This window comes from Neophocaena asiaeorientalis, unplaced genomic scaffold (assembly GCF_003031525.2).
Source record: "Neophocaena asiaeorientalis asiaeorientalis breed wild unplaced genomic scaffold, Neophocaena_asiaeorientalis_V1.1 scaffold449, whole genome shotgun sequence".
In the NCBI taxonomy this organism is placed as follows: Eukaryota; Metazoa; Chordata; class Mammalia; order Artiodactyla; family Phocoenidae; genus Neophocaena; species Neophocaena asiaeorientalis.
Genome location: NW_020175027.1, coordinates 829259 through 850218, shown reverse-complemented (window position 1 = coordinate 850218; position 20960 = coordinate 829259). Strand labels below are relative to the sequence as shown.

Below are 20960 nucleotides of genomic sequence, written 5' to 3'. Positions count from 1 at the left end.
AAGGAAAGAAATCATAAAGATCAGATCAGAAATAAATGGAAAAAAAAATGAAGGAAATAGCAAAGGTCAATAAAACTAAAAGCTGGTTCTTTGAGAAGATAAACAAAATTGATAAACCACTAGCCAGACTCATCAAGAAAAAAAGGGAGAAGACACAAATCAATAGAATTAGAAATGAAAAAGCAGAAGTAACAACTGACACTGCAGAAATAAAAAGGATCATGAGAGATTACTACAAGCAACTATATGCCAATAAAATGGACAACCTGGAAGAAATGGACAAATTCTTAGAAAAGCACAACCGCGGGAGACTGAACCAGGAAGAAACAGAAAATATGAACAGACCAATCACAAGCACTGAAATTGAAAATGAGACTAAATATCTCCCAACAAACAAAAGCCCAGAACCAGATGGATTCACAGGTGAATTCTATCAAACATTTAGAGAAGAGCCAACACCTATCCTTTTCAAACTCTTCAAAAATATAGCAGAGGGAGGAACACTCCCAAACTCATTCTATGAGACCACCATCACCCTGATACCAAAACCAGATGAAGATGTCACAAAGAAAGAAAACTACAAGCCAATATCACTGATGAACATAGATGCAAAAATCCTCAAAAAATTCTAGCAAACAGAATCCAACAGCATATTAAAAGGATCATACACCATGAGAAATGGGGTTTATCACAGGAATGCAAGGATTCTTCAATATATGCAAATCAGTCAATGTGATAAACCATATTAACAAATTAAAGAAGAAAAACCATATGATAAACTCAATAGATGCAGAAAAAGCTTCTGACAAAATTCAACACTCATTTATGATAAAAAATCTCCAGAAAGTGGGCATAGAGGGAACTTACCTCAACATAATAAAGGCCATATATGACAAACCCACAGACAGCATCATTCTCAATGGAGAAAAAAAAACTGAAAACATTTCCACTAAGATCAGGACCAAGACAAGGTTGCCCACTCTCACCACCCTTATTCAACATAGTTTTGCAAATTTTAGCCATGGCAATCAGAGAAGAAATAAAAGGAATCCAAATCTGAAAAGAAGAAGTAAAACTGTCACTGTTTGCAGATGACATGACACTATACAGAGAATCCTAAAGATGCTACCAGACAACTACTAGAGCTAATCAATGAATCTGGCAAAGTAGCAGGATATAAAATTAATGCACAGAAATCTCTTGCATCCCTATACACTAATGATGAAAAATCTGAAAGAGAAATTAAGGAAACACTCCCCTTTACCATTGCAACAAAAAGAATAAAATACCTAGGAATAAACCTCCCTAAGGAGACAAAAGACCTGTATGCAGATAACTATAAGACACTGATGAAAGTAATTAAAGATGATACAAACACATGCAGAGATATACCATGTTCTTGGACTGGAAGAATCAACACTGTGAAAATGACTATACTACCCAAAGCAATCCACAGATTCAATCCAATCCCTATCAAACTACCAATGGCATTTTTCACAGAAGTAGAACAAAAGATTTCACAATTTGTAGAGAAACAGAAAAGACCCCGAATAGCCAAAGCAATCTTGAGAAAGAACAATGGAGCTGGAGGAATCAGGCTCCCTGACTTCAGATTATACTACAGAGCTACAGTAATCAAGACAGTATGGTACTGGCACAAAACCAGAAATATAGATCAATGGAACTGGATAGAAAGCCCAGAGATAAACTCACACACAAATGGTCACCTTATCTTTGATAAAGGGGGCAAGAATATACCATGGAAAAAGACAGCCTCTTCAATAAGTGATGTGGGTAAAATTGGACAGCTACATGTAAAAGAATGAAATTAGAACACTCTCTAACACCATACACAAAAATAAACTCCAAATGGATTAAAGACCTAAATGTAAGGCCAGACACTATCAAACTCTTAGAGGAAAACATAGGCAGAACACTCTATGACATAAATCCCAGCAAAATCCTTTTGCCCCACCTCTTAGAGAAAGGGAAATAAAAACAAAAATAAACAAATGGGACCTAATGAAACTTCAAAGCTTTTGCACAGCAAAGGAAACCATAAACAAGACGAGAAGACAATCCTTAGAATGGGAGAAAATATTTGCAAATGAAGCAACTGAGAAAGGATTAATCTCCAAAATATACAAGCAGCTCATGCAGCTCAATATTAGAAAAACAAACAACCCAATCCAAAAATGTGCAGAAGACCCAAATAGACATTTCTGTAAAGAAGATATACAGATTGCCAACAAATACGTGAAAGGATGCTCAACATCACTCATCATTAGAGAAATGCAAATCAAAACTACGATGAGGTATCACGTCGCACCTGTCAGAATGGCCATCATCAAAAAATCTACAAACAATAAATGCTGGAGACGGTGTGGAGCAAAGGGAACCCTCTTGCACTGTTGGTGGGAATGTAAATTGATACAGCCACTATGGAGAACAGTATGGAGGTTCCTTAAAAAACTAAAAATAGAAGTGTGATATGACCCAGCAATCACACCACTGGGTATATACACTGAGAAACCATAATCCAAAAAGAGTTATGTACTACAATGTTCATTGCAGCTCTGTTTACAGTAAGCAGGACATGGAAGCAACCTAAGTGTCCAGCAACAGATGAATGGATAAAGAAGATATGGCACATATATACAATGCAATATTACTCAGCCATAAGAATAAACAAAACTGAGTTATCTGTAGTGAGGTGGATGGATCTAGAGACTGTCATACAGAGTGAAGTAAGTCAGAACAAGAAAAACAAATACCATATGCTAACACATATATATGGAATCTGAACAAAAACCAGTGGTTCTGAGGAACCTAGGGGCAGGACAGGAATAAAGTTGCAGATGTAGAGAATGGACTTGAGGATACGGGGAGGGGTAAGCATAAGCTGTGACGAAGTGAGAAAGTGGTATGGACCTATATACACTACCAAATATAAAATAGATAGCTAGTGGGAAGCAGCCAGATAGCCCAGGGAGATCAGCTCGGTGCTTTGTGTCCACCTAGAAGGGTGGGATAAGGAGGGTGGGAGAGACACGCAAGAGGGAGGATATATGGGGATATATGTTTATGTATAGCTGATTCACTTTGTTATACAGCAGAATCTAACACACCATTTTAAAGCAAGTATAGTCCAATAAAGATGTTTAAAAAAATTAAAAATAAATTAATTAAGACATATGCCATATTTTATATGAACTTGCAATCTAGGATACTAGACAATAATAACCTTGAAAAATCATAATATGATTAAGATTTAAATTATTAGGTATTGGCTAAACCAAGACAAGAGTCCAGGGAAGGTCAACTGAGTATGATATGGGATTTCAATACTCGTAAACGCGAGTGGGAGTAATTTCTACCTTGTTGGGAAACAGCATGAATACATATCTTAACCAAAGCCACTTAGAAATTTCCGTGGCAAAGCTAGAATTTAAAAAGAACTAATCATCTTACATCTAGCCATTCGACAAGTCCTTTGAGCCGTACTTCCTCTCATTTGAACTAATACTTCATAGGACATTTTTGCTAGAAAAATGAACTCTTACACATAGACTGCCTCCGGTTAGTTCTTTGCTATTAAATCTTTGGAAGGGGAGTGAGCATAAAAGCGTTTCTAGGATTGGCAGTGTGAAGTTCTTAAGCTCCATTGTTTTTGAATCTTAGTCTTCTGATACAAGTCTGTCTCTGTTTCATCAAAGAGAGTTGTTGGCAGAAAGGAAGAGAATGTGTGATGGGATGAGAGAAATGAGTTCCATGGTGCCCAAATCAGCCATTTGGGGCCTGAAGGTAAAAACACTGTGCAAGAGGATTCCTTCCTGGTACCAAGAATGGAGAAACTCTGTGAGAAGTGAAGTCTTCTGGGGTTCAGAGGCCTCAAAGCAGCACCAGCAGTCTCCATTTGCCATCTCTAAGGAGTTACAGAAAGTGCAGAGAACTATTTAGTTCTAGAGACAGGACTTGAACATCAGAAATACCTGAGCAATGGTGGCAGTAAGAACCTCTTGAAGAGAGGTGGATCCCTGCATATGACAAATTGCTATCTTGGTACCAGAGCCAATCAGAGCAAACTAAAGAGGGAGCCACAAACCCAATGTCTTTCCTTCTTTCCAGAAGAAAAACTCAGGTCCAGTGAGGTAGGGCTGTAGGGCTGGGGGGCTGAGGGGCTGGGAGGTGGGGGGGGGGGGGGATTACTCCAAACCATAAAATTACTCATATTAGCTAATATTAATTAAATACTCTCCTGAGAAATTTAGATCCCTAGCCTCACTTAACTTTCAAAACAATCACACGTAGTAGGTAGTATAATTACAGAGAGGTAGAATAGCAGTTCAAATGGCAACTCCACCACTTTGGGCTATATAACCATAAGTTAGTCAATCTATGCTTAATTTTCTTCTTTAAAATGGAGGTAATAATATCAGCAATAATAATAACAATGATAAAAAATAATATCAGCAAGTCATTTAACACATTAATTCTACCCAATAGAGACACATTTCTAAATGTATGTTAGACACTCACTCTTCTACCCATCTGCCACTTATATTACTCCTTTTCCCATGGAGATGGATTCATTGAGAAGGGAAAAGGAGGGTTTCTCTGCAATACTTCCAACAGGGGGGAAAGGTAGAAAGAGAAAAAGCCTTTCCTGCACCATGCCCAATGCCCTGTTAAACTATCAGTGTCTAGAACCACTCAGAAAAGATTTTTATGTTGCTGTTGTAATGGGTAAAGTGATGGTAATAATGACACCAAGTTATGGTCTCAAATGAGAGGTGGGCATAGAATTTGGAAGCAGTGAATTGAACAAGGCAGCTCTGTTGTGGGCTCATGAATTCCCATTTACAGGCCTGCCCTCAGGCACCCTCTTGACCCTTTGGCATTCCTTGGAGGACACGGAAATGTCAGCCAGCAGCCTGAGGTCGTTATTCCTGACACAGATTTCATTGTATTTCCAATCATCTTAGTGAAGTTTCCAGCTTTACCCCACGTGCATCACATGTCCATCAGCACTATGACATGCATCTGGGTATAAGCCATAGCAAAGAGATTGCAGATAGGTCATATTTAAATTTTTCTTTCCATACCGACAAATGACATGGGACTCCTATGGGTGTACATTTGACACCCTCATGAATACAAAATGAATTTATTATGATTAGTGCTTTCACCTAGAATACAACATTAATTCACAATGATTGATGGGCTACTTAAAATAAAGTAGTAACCTTTTCTTAAGTTGGCTAGGTGACCCTATATCCACTTCATTAGTAATATTCCCTGAACTGTATTTATGTAAATGGGAAAAAAAAAAAGTATCATAAGGCTACTTTATCCCTTATAGTCAAGCACAACTCTCAGTGTAACTATGTCTTACACAAACCAAAATACAATTTCATTTCATTCCAGAGTATCTGACAATGTTTCATTTCCACCATTGGAAAATAAATGCACTTACAACTGAACAAAATGCTCATGAATTATCATTAAGAACATGTAATGATCAAATTTAAATCATATTAAGAAGAGCTATTTACACCCCTTGTGCTGTCAGAAACTACTGCTTAGTTCCATCTTGGATAAATCAATGGTGAGTCTTGCTCACATGATTCGATTGATGTTTTCATTGATGCATGTGTTATATACTTATGAAAAAATAAAACCTCGGTCATTTAATATGGATTCTTAATCATTCCTTTGAACTAAAATATATGAACAAAGGGAAGCCCTGCACCCTATGCTCATGCTGTTGCTTGGTGTTTAGAAACGGCTGAATAAGTAAAGGCAAGAGTTTAAATGGTTAAAAAAAAAATACACACAGAAAACCAACTGGGAAGCCACATACTATTGGGTTCTCATTGCTTTTCTACTGGTTCTTTTCAATATGGTACTTCTCACAGCCTAGCTATTCACCTACTTAGAATGTTACAAACGTGCATTCCCCTTTCTAGTATGATTTTGATCTAATGAACAAAGTGAAGTTTACATGAAAAGTAAAATAAACAAGCCATGACACACTGGAACAAGAACAACGTGACGCACAAGATATCAACAAGGACAAAAAGAACTGCCTTTTTGAATTGTATTCTGCCTAAAAACATAGAGATTTCTATCACAAATAATACAAACACTCTCCACTTCTAACTTGGGATGTGAACCTAGGTTTTATAACTGAGCTGGAGGTGTGGACTTACGGAAGTTAACAAAAGCAAAATATGCCAGTTAGCACAGATAATTTGGGGGAAAACACATTGTTCTGTAGTGAAGCTCTGTGGACTAGGAGTTGGAAACTTAGCCACTCCATCCACACTATGTCTTTGATGAGTGTGTCCTTGAAATATCATTTAAAGTAGTCATGCCTCAGTTTCTTTTCATTTAAATTTACAATATCCATCTGTATCATCCCTCAGAGTTGTGTTGAGGAGCAAATAAGATATTGTATGTGGAAATGTTTTTAAAAATACAAAGCATAAAACAAAATCAAACATTACAGAATACTATTTAACCTCTCGTCACTGTGTAACATAGGAATCTAACATACCAGAAGCAAAGGTGATTCATCCAAGCAAATATTTATTGAGAGCTTTCTATGTGTACTGAGAGGGATGCAAATATAAAATTGGTCATGACTAGAAGAACCGTGAAGACACATATAAGTAACTGCAATATATATAAGATAGGTAGTGGTAAGTAGTAGTGATGCGTGAAAACATAGATAATTGCCTATAACAGCTCAAAGAAGAATCAGAAAGGCTTGTGGAAGGAAGTTCATTAAAGTTAGGCCTTAAAAAATGATAGGATTTGACTTGAGGAAAAGGTGGGGACGTAAGTCTTCTAAGTGGAGAAACAATATGAGAAGAGCCACCAAAACTGGGATTCCCCTAACACAGGGAAACTGCAAGGGGTTCCATTAAGTTCTTATTCAGGATGAGTGAGGGAAATGTTGGGGAAATATTCATTAGTAATAGTTATTGAGCGTTTGCTATATGCCAAGCACTGTTCAACATGCTAGGAAAAGAGCAGTGACCAAGATAGACCAAAACACTGCCCTGAGGGCTTCCCTGGGGACACAGGTTCGTGCCCTGGTCCGGGAAGATCCCACATGCCGCAGAGCGGCTGGGCCCGTGAGCCATGGCCGCTGAGCCTGTGTGTCTGGAGCCTGTGCTCCGCAATGGGAGAGGCCACAACAGTGAGAGGCCCGAGCACCGCAAAAAAAAAAAAAAAACACTGCCCTGAGGGGGTTGACGTTCTAGTGGCTATAAATTTATGCCACAAAATGTCTCTAGCCCATAATCAATTTCCACAACAGCCTCCTCCATGACTATTCTTCTCCTAGTCAAAAGTAAACACACATACACAGACACACATTCATTTAAACTCTAAATTTTGGAGTATCACCATTAATGTTGTCCAACATGCAGAATTCTGATTTTGAGGAAACATGGTGTTTATGAAAATTTGGTGGGGAAAAAATAAGGGAATGGGTCCAAAAGGGGGGTGAAGAGAAGGAATTTCCCCAGTGGTTTTCAACACTTGATGCATATTAGAATCACCTGGGGAGCTTTAAAAAATATCCCATGTCTGGGCACCGACTCCAGAGCAATTAAACCAGACTCTCTGGAGGTTGGATCCAGACATCATTAGTTATTTTTAAAGTTTCTCTCAGGTAATTCAAATATGCAGGCAGAGAAGAAACCACTGAAGTAATCAATACTCTGAAGGGCTGTCTCACTTCTTTTTTCTTTTTTTTTTTTGCTTTACCTTACAGTTCAGGCAAGTGGATAGATAACTCGCATAACCCCCTAAATCTTTTATTATAATCTAGTCAGGAAGTCACAGCATTTGGAGATGGAAAAGGATCAGATTTTAGGACAGTTGAGAGAAAGCCTGAGAAAGTCAAATTGACAGTCATAAGGAGAATTATTTGGAGGTGGCACTGAAGTTAAGTGGGGAGAAGTTGAGATTATGATTTCCTAGATTTGAGTCTTGGCTTCACAGCTGACTTTGTGATTTTCTCATCTATTTGAACTTTGATTTTCCAAACATAAAACTGAAAAATATAAAATCTCTACCCCTCACCTTCGGTCTCTATTGAGAATCAAGGTAGAAAGCGTCATGAAGGTGTACTGTAAACTAGAAAACCAAATTTGAGGGATTATGTCCTAACAGCTGAAGCAACATCAGTAAAAATATTTAGTCCTATAAAAAATGTCTTTACTATGCATTTAGACATGGCAAGTAAAACCAACCCTATCAGATGTATACTTCCCAATTAAAGTTATTTTCTTTCTACGCAAGATACTTACATATTTTACTAGTCCAGATCCCTCTACAGAAGCCCTACTGGAAAGCCTTATTAATGATGGCAGGAAACAAAAACTAACAAACCAGCTGTTAACAATCCAGATCAGATGATGTTAATGTAGTTTGAAACCAAATAAAGTGGAGGAGGAAAGGAAACATGGGGATGAGAGAAAGCCTTAACAGTTCATAAGAAAGTAGTAAATCTCACTGACAGAAGATAAACTTCTTGGGCACCAAGGCAATGAAAATGGTGTTGATCTATGTGTCCACAGATGTGGCTCCAGGGTGTAATCTGTTCAGCTGCTCAATATCAGGACAGCCACATGGGCACCACCTCAGGGAAGATAAATAGGAAACCTCTTAGAGAGAGAAACACAATTGCTCCCGCTAGTTCTTACATGGAAAACCTGCTGATTGTCACTGTTGGACAAAGCAACTGCTACTGAAATATTCTGAGACACAGAGAGTAAAAGACCCGGCCACAAATCCAAGAGGTGATGGGATGCAGAGAGACATAAAGTTTTGCTTGTATCAATTTACTCAAGTTGGATAAGGCCATCCCACTGAATTTCATTAGGTAGTGCATGGAGCAAGTTTAGAAGGCAAAGAATAATTGGGAGCTCTGTATTATATAACATGTAAAACATTGTTATGTGTAATATATATAAGCTACCCTTCAAGGTCAGGGAAGATCAGAGATACGCAAGTTTGAGAGAAAAAAATGGGCTGGTATCTCAACCAGTGGATCAATATCCCACTCCACTTGAACCAATGGAAATCAATCCAACTTTGTGTAAAAGGCCAGTTCTTTTAATGTGCTTTATTACATCCCTGGATTGACACTAGCAGGCAGGAGGGAGGGAGGAAATAAAACCATCTTACGAAGAGAATGTGGAAGAAAACTCGTTTTAAAAATAATCACTTTGGCCTTCTCAGAGTTTTCAGCCAAGCAATATGCTAAATTCAAGAAACAACCTGAACGTTTCAGAGCAAAGCCATGCCTTTGTTTTAATTATTAAAGCCAACATGTTGTTATTCATTATGTGCATATTTATTCAGCAATTATTACATGTAGGCACAATCCTAGGTTCTGTGAGGAAGAAAAAGGAGAATCAGATACAGAATCAACCTTCAAAGAGCTTACCATGTACTAAGAGAGATGACACCACATAAAAAACAGCAATGTACAGTAGAAAATACATGTCCTAAAATAAAAAGGACCATAGACAGTGAAGAGAGAGTGAGATTCCATCTGAAAAGGTTGATCAAGGAAGGCTAAAATCACTTTTATTTTCTTGTCACTTTTATGACAACGTAAAATTGATTCTTTCTCTTTAAAATCTCCTTGAATATCTCTCAGTGGAATAAATAAACCTTAGGTTCATTCTTAAGAGACTTGTTTTTGCCTCTAGTTTCAACAGGAGCCCGAGATCTAAAGATCTAGAGGCGAAAGATCTAGAATGGTGTCCAACCTCTGAGAGCAGTTCCAGGTCATTTCTGACCTTGTTCATACTTAACTAGGGATTTATTACCAAGGGTCCACACAAGGGCTACCCACTTTAATGGGTACCTTGACATGATATGCAAAAATGCTGTGTGTAGATGCCTTTGTGTTTTTTCATAGCTTTCATCAAACTGTTTCAAGCCAGGAGCTACTTTGAGGCATTCCTCAGACCTGGCGTGCAGAATCAGATCAGCCCCAGGAAGAATGCGAGCCAAGTGAGCTCTGCAAGACCTAGATCAAAATGGGACCAGGTCCTGGGGAGACATGGTTTCTCTCAACAAAGATAAAATACTTTTTTCTTGGCTTAGTATTGAGAAGATGTCCTTGGTCAGGCTTGTGCTTTCCCGTTTTCTCTGAAAGAACGTATGTTTTGAAACAGTAATACTGTTTTCAGGTCATATAATATGTATGTGCTGAAATCATAATATTGTCTTCAGATGACATGACATTCAGATATACTACTGGTTCTAAATCAAAATGATGAAAGCCATTGAATTTGAGAACATAATCTTAGTTTTTATCTAACAATGTTGGCAACCATTTACCACTGGATTTTTTTAGAGTTCTATAAAGTGGGTGTTGATGGTACCCAAAGCAAACATTAATAATCTTCACTGGAACAGAACGAATGGGAAGGAAGGAAGCTAAACTCTTTCTGTTTGATATAATTGCAGTTTAACGTGCTTTATTACATCCCCAGATTGACGTGCATAAGGCAAAAGAAACCAGTCAATTTCAGTGAACAAACAACCAAATACCTAAAACCAGCTATTTACATTGTGTGTAGTTAATCACTGCTTGCCTGAATTTTTCAAGTTCTAACCAGCTGTTTTGGCATTTTATAGACACAGTCTGAATAATTCCATCTATATTCCATCAGTCCTAAATTAACGTGACAAGTGTTTGTGTTTAGTAACATTTTCTAAAGTTGATAACTGTGTAAACAATTAGATGGTTCGCCCTCGCTTCCTAAAATACAGACATTTCCCAAGTAGACTGTCCTGAGAACAGCAGTTTCTTCATTTCCAAAGGGCATTACAGAGATCATAGAACTAAACTGGCCACCTCTTTTTTTATTTCCAGGACCCACTTTTCAATATATCACTTAAGTGATACATAAATTTATTTTAAATGGTTTACCTCCATTTAGGTGCCTATCAAAAGAAATGGAAATGTCTGTTCTACCGTTATCAAAAACTTCCTGATAGCAATATTTTTATTTAATTGAAAAGAGAGAAAAAAATCGAATCATGTCACAGACAGGTGGAAGGACACCGCAGGCAGGACTGTGTTTTCCAATGGCATCCAGGAAGATAATGAGTCCATGTCTATGGAAATTGATTCATTAATATTTCATTGAGGCAGCTTCAGAGCAATTCAAGAACAGCTACCAGGAATTCAATCAGTAAATTCAATGAATTGTTGAGCTTAAAATAGCTGGGGGGGGGGGCAAAGATATACATATATTTGGCATGTGTGCATATTTATACATACTGATGTGACACGTATATGCACATGAATACAGGAATACATATTAAAACACAGCACATGTAAGAGACTGTCATTTCTAGGCTTAAACTCTGTCTCACCTGCTTATATTCTTTACTTAAGAAGAATTTCCAAATAAAACAAAAATCACTAGATTTAATATCATTCTCCTGCTCAGTACTTGATTGGAAAGCAAGTTAACAAAAATGTTAGCTGCAACTTGTTCACTGGTAATCACATATTTATCAATAGAGCCCCTTCAATCAATTGACAACACATCAAGATGGCTCCCGAGAGCCCATGCTGAGGCTGGAAAAAAAAGGGGATCAACTATTTCGTGGAGGAAGGGCTAATGGTTTGGGGCAGAGCAGCCAATTTACCACGTGATACACACATTGAGAAGGGCCAGTTAGGGAAATACATTCAAATTATCACGTCGGCTAAGTAATTGGTCTTTGGGTGTCCCTAAACACCAACCTACGAATAATTTTATTTTCATTTTGGATCAATGTCTTCTAGCCCTTGTCTAACTAACCTGTATTGATGTCTTTTTAATTAAACCATGCGTGATATGCTCTCTCGGCAGTGGGGCATACTGAGTGTACATGCTAGGAATTCCAGATAAGGTAATTATGCTATTTGTCACTGTCATGATTAATGTGTGACAGCTGTTATGACAGCTGTGCCACTGTTTTGTCACAATACTCTGTTCATCCATAACAAAATTAGCTGTCGCACTCAAAGGTACACACTTGCTGCTATTTCTTTCTGAAGTCAACAATGAGAAAATCGAGAGGGAATATTACATGAACTCTGTGACAAACAAGAAAAACGACATCTTTATTTTTTTTCTTTAAATGATGATATAACCTGCCTGCATTGAAAATGCAGATAGCTCACCTCTAGCAAACAAGCTGTCACAAGGAGCCAATCCGCCACTAATCTAGCTAACAAGGTCTCAGTATGTGAGGGGTTTGCTTCATAATTTGAATCTGCCTTGTCAGGCAAGCCTTTTAGATGTTACCCAAATTAGCATTGGCTGGAACTGTTACTGCCTGTCAAGGTGAGAAACTGCAAATGCAGAGTGATAATAGGAAGTGGGAGACTGACTCACCCTTTCCTTTGGGCGTCAGTCAAGTGGAGCAAAATAGGCGGCTCTGCCTCCATCTCCCTCAAGACAGTCGTCCCTCCCTCCCTCCCTCCAAAGCCCTGCACCCTTAACTGGGAAAGATGCTTTCAGGAGCTGTCTCCAAACAGAGATGTAAATTGTCAGATGAAGGCAGTTATTAATGTTAACCAATATTGTTTCTTACAGAGCCCTAAGACTGGACTATGAAACCACAGAAGACACTGATGTGAAGAGACAGATGGCTACAATAATAGCGTTGTTATTCTATAGCTTTGGGTGAAGTGGATACTGCATATGTTCCATAAATTTAAAAGAAAAAAAGCTCACGGAGATGTCTATTCATAATGTAAAAGAAACACTGTGACATCAGACATGCTGAGCGCAAAAGAAAGAAAATATGTTGGATATGCATAACTAAGTGAACATGATATTTTCTCTCTTAAAAATTAAAGGGAGAGCAGCTGTGGCTATTATTATTTTTCAATAAATGATTAGTTTGATATACTGATAATATATTTAAATTTGCCAATAACTTAACCAGCAAATATAATATACACTGTTAACAAGGAGACCGTTTAAATCAGGCCCATCTGCACTGTCTCTCTTAGGCCTCTTCAAAAACAGCCCTGGAACAGTGAATTATTTCAAACAATTACAATGATTACAAAGGAACTGTTACCACCTGCTGCTGACTCTTGGCAGTCATCAGTCAATGAAAGATTTAATTAGAATATTTATCAACGATGACCAAAACTCCTTTTGATTTGTCCCTGATTTCTTCATGTGGGAAAAGTAAATTCTTTGAAATTCAAACAATGAAAAGATGCTAAGGATTTCGGGAGTGAAAGTCCCCATGGCATATCCATCCCAGGGAGACCTTGCTGTTCATGGATTTATAAAGAACGGACTTCTCTGCAAATAAACTGGAGCCCAGATTGCAGATTAGGAGGACCTGAGCTCATCTCCTCCTACCAGCACACCCAAATCACAACTAACTACTGAACAACCACGGGTAAAAAAGACGGGAATCTACTGAAAAACATATTCTACATCCAATGGCATAAAGAAGAAATCACGAGATGGTAGGAGCTCATGATACAGTCAAATCCCATACCGCCCAGGTGGGCAACCCACAAACTGGAGAACAATTATATCGCAGAAGTTCTCCCACAGGAGTGAGAGAGACCTCCAAGCCCCACAGCAGGCTCCCCAGCCCAGGGCTTCAGCACTGGCAGGAGGAGCCCCCAGAGCATTTGGCTTTGAAGGCCAGCGGGGCTTGACTGCAGGAGCTGCACAGGAATGGGGGAAACAGAGAGGAGGGCACACAGAAGGTCCCTGTGCACCGGGTCCCAGGGCAAAAGCAGTGACTCCACAGGAGCCTGGGCCAGACCTACCTGCTGGTCTTGGAGGGTCTCCTGGAGAGGCGAGGGGGCGGGGGCGACTGTGGCTCTCTCTGGGGTCATAAAAGCTGGTGGCGGAAGCAGAGACCTGCATCAATTCTGGCTGGAGGCAGAGACAGGTATTTTGGGTCTCTGGCACGGAGACCTGCCCCACTCAACAGCCTGTAACTGGGACGCCTCAGGCCAAACAGCCAACAGAACAGGAACACAGCCGCACCCCTCAGCAGACAGGCAGCCTAAAGACTTCCTGAGTCCACAGCCATCTTTAGATACGCCCCTTGACTTGGTCCTGCCCATCAGAGGGCCAAGACCCAGCTCCACCCACCAATGAGCAGGCACCAGCACCTCCCACCAGGAAGCCTTCACAGACCTCCAGACCAGCCTCACCCACCAGGGGGCAAATACCAGAACGAATGAAACTATGATCCTGCAGCCTGCAGAACTGACACAGGTCAGAACCTACCCTGGGACCAGCTGGTCCCTGGGCCTTGGGTGGTGAGAGGGGTGTGTACTGCTGGGACACATAGGACATCCCCTACAGAGGGCCACTTCTCCAAGGTCGAAAACGTCTAAGCTATTACATACATAAAAATACAAATAGAAATTTAAACAAAATGAGACGGCAAAGGAATGTTACAAAGGAACAAGATAAAACCCCAGAAAAACAACTAAATGAAGTGGAGATAGCCAATCTACCTAAGAAAGAGTTCAGAGTAATGATCATAAAGATAATCCAAGAGCTCAGGAAAAGAATGGATGCACAGAGCGAGAAGTTACCAGAAGTTTTTAGCAAAGAATTAGAAAAAGATGCTTAAAAATGTGGGAGCATGCTTAAATAGATTTCAAATCAACAACTAGGCTTTAATTCAATTGCTCTGGTTGGTTTCCTGTGAGACAGGCATGTGAACCTTTGATGATTCCTTTCACTTTCTACCTCAGAGGAAATAAAAACATTTGTTACCTTACATTATTACCAAGCATATAGCACTTAGCTACTAGATCACACAGGGGTTTTGGATGAAGGAAGTGATAGCCCCTTCCAGGTGATAAGTGTTCATGCATGAATGTTCATGTATTTATAGAGAGCACCTGTGTTAACTTCATTTCCATTCACCCTGAGAACCCCCTGTTGAAAACTACCCATCTTCAAGATCCACTTCCAATGCCATCTCTTTCACGAAGCCTTAGATGAAATTTTGTCCCCATGTGCTCTTGCCCCTCCTTTTCCTGGAACTTCCATAGCACTTTCTGCTTGTTTAAGTCACCAACTGTATTTGATTTGGGAAATGATTATTTGTGTGCTTTTCTTACCCATGGGCTCCAAAGAGAGCAGGAAACACTTTTGCTGAATCTTTTAATTTCTCACAGAATCTAGGATACTATCTCACACACGGTAGGCCCTTTTGCTCATATTTATGAAGTAAATCAATTATTGCATAACAGGGGACTTTCAAGATGGTGGAGGAGTAAGATGTGGAGATCACCTTCCTTCCCACAAATACATCAAAAATACATCTACATGTGGAACAACTCCTATAGAACACCTACTGAATGCTGGCAGAAGACCTCAGACTTCCCAAAAGGCAAGAAACTCCCCACGTACCTGGATAGAGCAAAAGAGAAAAGGAAAAACAGAGACCAAAGAATAGGGATGGGACCTGCACCTCTGGGAGGGAGCTGTGAAGGAGGAAAAGTTTCCATACACTAGAAGCCCCTTCACTGGCAGAGACGGTCGGTGGTGGTGGGGAAGCTTTGGAGCCACGGAGGAGAGCGCAGCAACAGGGGTGCAGAGGGCAAAGCGGAGAGATTCCCACACAGAGGATGGGTGCCGACCGGCACTCACCAGCCCGAGAGGCTTGTCTGCTCACCGGGGCAGGTGGGCACTGGGAGCTGAGGCTTGGGCTATAGAGGTCAGATCCCAGGGAGAGGACTAGGGTTGGCTGCATGAACACAGCCTGAAGGGGGCTAGTGCGCCACAGCTAGCTGGGAGGGAGTCCGGGGAAAAGTCTGGACCTGCCTAAGAGGCAAGAGACCATTGTTTCTGGGTGCGTGAGGAGAAGGGATTCAGAGCACCGCCTAAATGAGCCCCAGAGATGGGCACGAGCCACGGCTATCAGCGCAGACACCAGAGACAGGCATGAGACACTAAGGCTGCTGCTGCAGCCACCAAGAAGCCTGTGTGCAAGCACAGGTCACTATCCACACCTCCCTTCCGGGGAGCCGGTGCAGCCCGCCACTGCCAGGGTCCCGGGATCCAGGGACAACTACCCTGGATGAACGCACGGGGCGCCTCAGGCTGGTGCAACGTCACGCTGGCCTCTGCCGCTGCAGGCTCGCCCCGCACTCCATGCCCCTCCCTCCCCCCTGGCCTGAGTGAGCCACAGCCCCCAACACACCTGCTCCTTTAACCCCATCCAGTTTGAGTGAAGAACAGATGCCCTCAGGCGACCTACACACAGAGGCAGGGCCAAATCCAAAGCTGAACCCCAGGAGCTGTGAGAACAAAGAAGAGAAAGGGAAATCTCTCCCAGCAGCCTCAGGAGCAGCGGATTAAATCTCCACAATCAACTTGATGTACCCTCCATCACTGGAATACCTGAATAGACAACGAATCATCCCAAAATTGAGGAGGTGGACTTTGGGAGCAACTGTAGACTTGGGGTTTGCTTTCTGCATCTAATTTGTTTCTGGCTTTATGTTTATCTTAGTTTAGTATTTAGAGCTTATTGCCATTGGTAGACTTGTTTATTGATTTGGTTGCTCTCTTCCTTTTTTTTTTAATGTATATATTTTTTCCTTTTTCTCTTTTTGTATGTATGTGTATGCTTCTTTGTGTGAATTTTCTGTATAGATTTGCTTTTACCCTTTGTCCTAGGGTTCTGTCTGTTTGTGTGTGTGTGTGTGTGTGTGTGTGTGTGTGTGTGTAGTTTTTAGCGCCTATTATCAATGGTGGATTTGTTTTTTGGTTTGGTTGTTCTTTCTTTCTTATTATTATTTATAATAATTTTTTTTAAATTTATACTTTAATAGCTTTATTTTATTTTATTTATTTATTCTTTCTCTCCTTTTTTTTTCTCCCTTTTCTTCTGCGCCGAGTGGCTGACAGGGTTTTGGTGCTTAGGCTGGGTGTCAGGCCTGAGCTTCTGAGGTGGGAGAGCCAAGTTCAGGGCATTGGTCCACCAGAGACCTGGTGGGTATATAAATTGATACAGCCACTATGGAGAACAGTATGGAGGTTCCTTAAAAAACTAAAAATAGAACTACCATACGACCCAGCAATCCTACTACTGGGCATATACCCTGAGAAAACCATAATTCAAAAAGAGTCATGTACCGCAAGGTTCATTGCAGCTCTGTTTACAATAGCCAGGACATGGAAGCAACGTAAGTGTCCACTGACAGATGAATGGATCAAGAAGATGTAGCACATATATACAATGGAATATTACTCAGCCATAAAAGGCAACGAAATTCAGTTATTTGCAGCGAGGTGGATGGACCTAGACACTGTCATTCAGAGTGAGGTCAGAAAGAGAAAACAAACACCGTATGCTAACACATATATATGCAATCTAAAAAAAAATAATGGTTCTGAAGAACCTAGGGGCAGAACAGGAATAAAGAGGCAGACATAGAGAATGGACTTGAGGACACAGGGAGGGGGAAGGGTAAACTGGGATGAAGTGAGGGAGTAGCATTGACATATATACACTACCAAATATAAAATAGATAGCTAGTGGGAAGCAGCTGCATAGCACAGGGAGATTAGCTCAGTGCTTTGTGTCCCCCTAGAGGGGTGGGATAGGGAGGGTGGGAGGGAGACGCAAGAGGGAGGGGATATGGAGATATATGTATACATATAGCTGAATCACTTTGTTATACAGCAGAAACTAACACCATTGTAAAGCAATTATACTCCAATAAAGATGTTTAAAAAAATAAAGTCATTCACATATCATTCATAATTATGACTTTATAGTTGGGATAAATCAATAGCACCTTAAAAATAAATATTAAAATAAATTGTTAAGTCAGTTAAGAAATTATTGCATAACTGAATGCTGAAGAGGGTGTTTGTGTATTGTACTATCTGTATTCAAGTGATAGGAGCTATTTAATGTGTGTAATTTTTTTTTTTTGTGGTACACGGGCCTCTCACTGTTGTGGCCTCTCCCGTTGTGGAGCACAGGCTCCGACGCGCAGGCTCAGCGGCCATGGCTCAGGGGCCCAGCGCTCCGCGGCATGTGGGATCTTCCCGGACCGGGGCATGAACCCGTGTCCCTTGCATCGGCAGGCGGGCTCTCAACCACTGCGCCACCAGGGAAGCCCATAATGTGTGTAACTTTTTATAAGTGAACATGAAATATTTAAACAGACAAAACTCCCAGGTGATACCAAACAGACCAATTTTAACATCAACTGCTATACCCAGGAGTGATGTCAGATTAATGGGACACCTGAAATAACCATCATAAAAAGCTCCTAATTAAAAGGGGTGTTCCAGCTGCAGAGATAACCTGCTCTTTTCTAATGCCAGGGAGGTCTAGAAAACAGCTCTCTATGTAGCTGAAAAGGCATCCATACATTCATAGGTAGTAACAAACAGGACACAGTTTTTGCAGGAGTTTTGTGGGAGGCAGTTTTTACAGAAGGCAATTACGCTGGAGGATAATTGCACTTCCAGTGTTCCACAGGTCTGTGAAATTAGCAATCAAGCATAGAAATAGCTAGAACAATAGAAATAGAGTAGATGGGTTGTGTGGAGCAATGGCAAGCTAAAACTTAGAACTCTTCAATTAGGAGATAAACTCTAGCACCAGGAACCTAAAACACCAGGCTGAGATGGGGGATGGGGTGGGGCGAGATGTAGGAAGGCCCAAAGATGATGCATAATTAGCAACAGGTAGGAAGAAGAGGACCCAACTCAAAATCGGTCTGATTCTAGACAGAATTCTCCCGAGTTAGGGAGAATTAATAAGTGCCAGCACCCAACAGAGTTTTACTTGAACTTAATCTTTAATTTTGTTCCTTTTAGTTAACTGTTTAGTAATCTGAACATTTTATCTCATTGTGAGGGCTCCATTTCTTTAGAGGCATAACTGAACAATTATTATTTAAAGGCATAATGACTGATATTAGTAATGGAGAGGAGGCACCAAATCAGTAAACTGAACTGATGGCTTCTGGGACCTTGACACAGTGTGGTATCACATTAGCTACTATATAATGCCTTTTCCTCTTACATATAGTAGCCCTTACACTTGTGTCCAGAGAATTAATCTGATGGGTTCCTCACTGATCCAAGGACAGAAGAGGATTTTTGACTGGCACCCTTTTCTTCAGGTTCCAGTTCTAAGTTACAGATAGGACACCTCCATGATCAGTTAATCTAATGAAACAGTGGAAAACTTTGCTAACTCTACCAAAACTCACATACCACTAATTTACCCTCATCCTCAACAAGAAAAGATGATTCACAAACCATTATCCTATGAAAGCCTTTCTATAAAGCTTTGTTAAGATCAGATGGTGTCTTGGTAACAGTACAGAATCAGTTAAAATTCTGGGGCAAAGACCAAAAATAAGACTAAAAGGCTAAACTGAATAGGCGACTCTGTTGCCTGTCTTGGGGTATGCTGCCATTTCATCCCTCAAATAATGAAATTGTTCTTGAAAGCCACTCTTTTAATACATAACATGCTGACCTTTTTAACACTTCTAATAAAGCCTCCAGTTCTGGGGACCTTGTTTCTACTTGATAATGAGAGTGTTCTCTTCTTACCCTCAGAGCACACGTTCGGTCCACCACCTAGCCCAGTAGTTCTCAGACTTCCCTGCACTTTGGAATAATCTAGGGAGCTTTAAAAAATACTGATGTGTAGATCCCACCTCCAGATTTTTTTTTTGAATAAGTCATGCTTTTTATTTTTCAGAAGTGAAAAAGACAAGTGGCAACTTGCCTTTGGAAAAGACATTAATATCAGAGTAATAAGCTACCTATCTCATAGAGACAGTAGCTGAACAAAGACTCTATTATCATATAAATCTCAAAGAAAGTTCTATTAAATACATCTCATATGTTTTTAACTAAAACAACAAAACAAAAACATCAGCAACAACAAAAAATTAAATAGAATCCATAAAGTGGTATGTGAAGAAGGAAAAAGGAAAGTCTGGAAATCTACATACTGAGAGCTCTCTATTAAAATCAAGGAGGCTCAAATCTGTTTCTTTTAAACAATATTCATGGATATAACTGCGTTTTTCTAAATTTCTCATTGATAATACTCATAAGTCTGGTTCCATAATAATCTATAATGTAACTACTTCTATCTGAAGGTCCAAAAATCTGAATTGAAATAAGAATGAAATCAGTTAGGCTCCCAATTCCACAAAATCCTACAGTGCAAAACTTTAACAAACCCAAGGCAGGGTATCCAAGGTAAAATCTATCTGCTCCCAACCATCCAACAAAAAAGAGACAGTGCAACCGCCACCTTGTATGAATAGCCATTTACGTTTTGGCAAGATATGGGCTTGAGAAAACCAATTTTGTTTCCAGTAAAATGTGTTTCATTGCCACCCAAATCCTTACAAGTCATATTAGGTGCTGGAAAACATGGAACATGAGCTGTGTAGTTTGTACAGTTCACTGGTTCTTGTGTAGCATCATTTATTTTTGGATCCTTACAAATATATTGTCCCACTTTGAGGTTCTCGCACTTAAGTGTCTCCTCGCCGCTGCTGCGGCAGCTCTCCAAGGTCCCATGGTTACTGGTGCAAATCACAGAACACCCAGGAGCCCAGCGGCAGCAGCCTCAGAAGCAACCGGCCCAGAGGGCCAAGCAGCCGCCATGCCGGGCACCGGCGTGTCCCCTATAACTCACCTCCAGATATTCTGATTTGATTGGTCTGCTATGGAGACTGGGCACTGGGATTCCTAGAAGTTCCACAGGGAATTCTAACTTACAGCCAAGGTCGAAAACCATTCCTAAAGCTGAATGCCTCTTTACCATTCGTGTTCATACAAACCATTTGAAGATTTTGTTAAAATACAGATTTTGATTCAGTGAGGTTGGGGTAGAGCCTGATACTCTGCATTTCCAACAAGCTTCTA

The 20960-nt window shown here is 40.3% G+C and overlaps 1 pseudogene; it reads right to left on the bottom strand.

The window, feature by feature from the left end:
• Positions 1-20087: 20087 nt before the first annotated feature.
• Positions 20088-20717, bottom strand: LOC112411699 (TM2 domain-containing protein 1 pseudogene; annotated as a pseudogene).
• Between the last annotated feature and the right edge of the window lie 243 nt (positions 20718-20960).